Source organism: Chaetura pelagica, unplaced genomic scaffold (assembly GCF_000747805.2).
Source record: "Chaetura pelagica isolate M959 unplaced genomic scaffold, ChaPel_1.0 scaffold405, whole genome shotgun sequence".
Classification (NCBI taxonomy): Eukaryota; Metazoa; Chordata; class Aves; order Apodiformes; family Apodidae; genus Chaetura; species Chaetura pelagica.
This window is the reverse complement of record NW_009953489.1, coordinates 5,974,441-5,979,440: the sequence shown is the minus strand read 5'-3', so window position 1 is coordinate 5,979,440 and position 5,000 is coordinate 5,974,441.

Here is a 5,000-nt window from a genome sequence, read left to right as displayed (position 1 = left end):
ACACTAAGCATCCTTCCGTCCGCCCGGCCCAAACACCTCGAGCTCCCCCCCCGGGGCCTGCCCGCAGCTCCGGGGTCCCGGGGGGCTCAGAACCCCCAGCCCGGCGCCCGCAGCCACACGATGGAGCTGCAGCCCCGCGCAGGGAGCGGGGCCCCCCGAGGTCCCGCTCTGCTCCGCATCCCACCCCGCCCGGGGCCAGGGACCCTCCCCTCCGGATCCCTGGGTCCTGCCTGGCACCCACGTCGCCAACAAGGACACCTCACATCTCAGCTCCAGAGCCGGGAAGGAAGAATCCCGGTGGAGAAGGGTTTTCCTCGTGCCAATTTCTCCTCCCTGCCAGGGGGAAGCAGGGAAACGCCGTTATCTTTTCCAGGGAATTAACCTCTGGGATGTCTGTACCTGTAGAGGTGGCTCTTCCCACTCGCCCTACCAGTCACGGGAATCCCAGTTCCCCCGGAGGAAGGAGGGGATTGAGGAGCAAACCCTACAGGACGGGATGGAAGAGCCCCATGTCGGGAAATGGGAGCTCTGGGGAGGGCAGAGCAGGCAGAGTGACCCGTGTCACAGGAGAGGTGCCCAAAGGGCATCTTGATCTCAGACCAAGAGGGAAGGCCTGGATGAAGTGGAGAAATTCGGGAAGCAGCACAGACAGGTAAGGAAGGGATAAGCCCAGAGCTAGGGGATAGGAGGGAGCCTGGGGCTGAGCTGGCTGGAAGTGTGTGGGAGAAAAGTGACTGGTGCTGGGTCTCCGCCTGCTTCTCCCCCACCTCCAGACACCCCGGGGAGAGGGCAGACACGTACTGGCAGTGTGAGTCATATTCAAATACTTAAGCACCAGCCTCTGTTGTTCTGCAGTCCCAGGAGGGTTTTGCAGTGTTACTATTTCAGGTTTGAGCCAAGCGTGAAAACCAAATTATCGGCACATCCAACACACAAACCAAACCACAGGGACTGGGAGATGCAACAACCATCCCTGCTCTCCTGGAGCTGCAGGAGACCCTGGGCACATCCTTCCCCATCACCAACTCCAGAACAGGAATCTGGGAACCTCTGGGCTTTAGGGTACAATGTGGGAGAAGGCAGGGGATGTTTTAGCACCTCAAACACCTTGGTCCTGGGAGAGCCCAGGTGGGGCTTGGGCTGAAGAGGCAGCCAAGAGCCAGGCCCTGTCCTGCCTCCCACCAGCTTTCATAGCATTTCAAAATAAGCACAATGGTTGGGCCTCTCTGGAGTTGGCCTTGTGGGCTTTTTCTGTTTGTTTTTTTGGAGCCAGGAGAGTTCACATTCCCAAGCTTTTCCCTGCAGCCAGTACAGCAGGGTTTATTTTTTTTTTAATAAAGAAGAAAGCAGAACTCTGCATGTAACCTCAGCTTCCCTGAGCAAGGCATCAGCCCCAGGCACTGAACAGGCAGTTTAGAAGAGGCTGAAGGAGCTGGCAGCTCTGGGGACCAGGCAGGGTATTTCTGCAGCTCCATTTCTTCCTTTCCATGCCAAAAACTCAGTCCTGGCTACATCTCTAACCACAGCAACATGTATTGGAGAGAGTCCATTTTGTAAAGCCACTGCCTTTCTTATGTGAAAGAAAAAAACAGAAGGGAAAGAAAAAACTACCAGTGAAGCCATTTTGTCCACCTCAACCAGCTAACACAGACACCAATGGGGCAGCACCTCCCAAACACCAGCAGTTAGAAATACCAGGGAAAAGAGGCATTTGTTCCCCAGCAAAAAGAGAGGGCTGCTGAGCTGGAAAATACACGTAGCTGCTTTGGAAGTCATAAGCACAGACATGAGACCAACCAAATCATACCTGAGCTTCTCCAGTCCTCCAGGATTTAAGTGCCAGCTTGGCTCTGTAGCACCAGGTTGTGAAGAGCTGGGACAAACATCTCACCCCACTTCATGCTTTGGGGGAGCTGGGATGGAAGAGGCTTGGGTGAACTCCATCCTGATCCCCTGGGAAGGAAAATAGAGCAGGGGTCCAGCTCTGCTGAATTTAAAGGATCAGCACAAATAATCCACACCTGGAAAAGAGCTTCCTCTGCAGGCCAGGTGATTCCAGAGGAAAGGGACAGCTCTTTAGGAGTCTCAAGGCACTCCAGGCCCTGCAACAGGGTTTAGCAAAGCACTTTGCAGCTGGGGAGCCATCCTGCTGGGGCTGGGCCCAGCTGCTGCCCAGCTGCATCTGCTGCTCCCGAAGGAAGGATGTATCAGAGCACAATGATTTGTTTTTATTGGGAATATTTGCTTCCTGCCACCAGGATGCATGTGCAGCAGCAGAGAAATGTACAGGGGTTCGAGACCTTCTGCACCATGTGAGGAAGAAAAGGCTTGTTAGGGGGGGTAGGTATTGCCCAGACATCTGTTGGGGCTGTGTAAATGCATCTGCTGCTCCCGAAGGAAGGATGTATCAGAGCACAATGATTTGTTTTTATTGGGAATATTTGCTTCCTGCCACCAGGATGCATGTGCAGCAGCAGAGAAATGTACAGGGGTTCGAGACCTTCTGCACCATGTGAGGAAGAAAAGGCTTGTTAGGGGGGGTAGGTATTGCCCAGACATCTGTTGGGGCTGTGTAAATGAGAAGTGGCCAAGAGCAAACTGCTGAAACTGCAGTCCTGCCCACCTCCCCTTCCACAGGCAGGAAGGCCCTCTGCTCCAAACCTCCAAACAGCTCTTTGCCCAGTGGGGTGAGGACTTCCTGGTACAGAAGCTGCTGCCCAAGCTGGGGAAGGGCTCAGGGCATCAGTCTGAGCTGGTGTTTCACCCTGTGCTTTGTGCACACAGGTGCTCAGTGAGGTCTCAGGAAGAGCATCTCTGAGGTCAGAGGGGTTCAGGGAACAGCTTCAGTGCTTAGGAGGTGGAAGGGGAATTTATTTTTGGCTCATTCTGGTTTCTCCTTATGATCTCAGTAAACATTTGCATTGTCCTCAGAGGAGGGAGGAGGCACTGAACAGCAGAGGCTTCATCCTGTCTTGTCCTCCACAGGGATGCTCCGTTGTGTGTGGCTGTGCCCTGGACCAGCCCGTGGTGCCTTGGGACAGCTGCATGGCACAGCAGCTCAGGAGGGTTTGTCACCCTGCCACCCCCTGGTCCCAGGCACACTGCAAAAGCAGCAGTTTTCTCCTGTGGGACAGTTCAAAGCCACTCTGCTCATTCCCAGAGCTTTCTGCAAACACCAGCTAATCCAGGCTGCACTGGGCAGCGAGGGCAGCAGGAAACAGCTGAAACAAAACACCCCCCAAGCGCTCCCAGCACATTCCCCAAATAGCAATGACCCTTCTGCAGCCAGAGAAAGGTTACAAACTGAGAGGGAGAAACTCAGTCTGCTGCTCTGGGACGCTTTTCAGTGACATGTGAACACAGACACCACCCCTGGGAGAAAGCCCTGTCTGAAACTGCAACCCCCCTGTCCTGTGTGAGCACCTCAGCTCTTTCCAGAAATCCCAGAGCTTTGTGTCCCACTCTCTATGGGGTAAGGGGGTCCTGCTGGCTGCTCCAGACATGTCTCTATGCATCTTGCCATGGTCAGACTGAGATGGAAAAGCCCTGGCTGCTGCTGGTCTGGAGCTGCTGAATGCCAGCTGTAGAATGTCCTTGGTGGGCCAGGCAGGCTCCTGCCTGCAGCGAGGGACCCTGCAGGGACCTGTGTCCTGTTTTTGCAGTCCTGCCCTCCTCCCCTTCCACAGGCAGGAAGGCCCTCTGCTCCAAACCTCACCAAACAGCTTTGCCCAGTGGGGTGAGGACTTCCTGGTACAGAAGCTGCTGCCCAAGCTGGGGAAGGGCTCAGGGCATCAGTCTGAGCTGGTGTTTCACCCTGTGCTTTGTGCACACAGGTGCTCAGTGAGGTCTCAGGAAGAGCATCTCTGAGGTCAGAGGGGTTCAGGGAACAGCTTCAGTGCTTAGGAGGTGGAAGGGGAATTTATTTTTGGCTCATTCTGGTTTCTCCTTATGATCTCAGTAAACATTTGCATTGTCCTCAGAGGAGGGAGGAGGCACTGAACAGCAGAGGCTTCATCCTGTCTTGTCCTCCACAGGGATGCTCCGTTGTGTGTGGCTGTGCCCTGGACCAGCCCGTGGTGCCTTGGGACAGCTGCATGGCACAGCAGCTCAGGAGGGTTTGTCACCCTGCCACCCCCTGGTCCCAGGCACACTGCAAAAGCAGCAGTTTTCTCCTGTGGGACAGTTCAAAGCCACTCTGCTCATTCCCAGAGCTTTCTGCAAACACCAGCTAATCCAGGCTGCACTGGGCAGCGAGGGCAGCAGGAAACAGCTGAAACAAAACACCCCCCAAGCGCTCCCAGCACATTCCCCAAATAGCAATGACCCTTCTGCAGCCAGAGAAAGGTTACAAACTGAGAGGGAGAAACTCAGTCTGCTGCTCTGGGACGCTTTTCAGTGACATGTGAACACAGACACCACCCCTGGGAGAAAGCCCTGTCTGAAACTGCAACCCCCCTGTCCTGTGTGAGCACCTCAGCTCTTTCCAGAAATCCCAGAGCTTTGTGTCCCACTCTCTATGGGGTAAGGGGGTCCTGCTGGCTGCTCCAGACATGTCTCTATGCATCTTGCCATGGTCAGACTGAGATGGAAAAGCCCTGGCTGCTGCTGGTCTGGAGCTGCTGAATGCCAGCTGTAGAATGTCCTTGGTGGGCCAGGCAGGCTCCTGCCTGCAGCGAGGGACCCTGCAGGGACCTGTGTCCTGTGGCATCAGTGCAGGTGGAGCTGGGAGCATGAAACGCTTTGGTGGCCTCACCGTGTCACCCCTGAGGCTGTGACTTCCACACCACACTGCCTGGCAGGCACCTGCCTCCTGGCCTCCTCACAGGAGAGGGAACCTAAGGGACCTCCCTCCCCACAGACCCGCACAGCTGGGCAGGAGGGCGGTGTTTTTGTAACCCCCCTCTGCTACCACCCACCAACAGACTTCATGGGACCCTCATGATCTTTCCTTCCTGACTCACAGGTTATTTGTGACCAAGGGGAAAGGGAACATCTTTCCC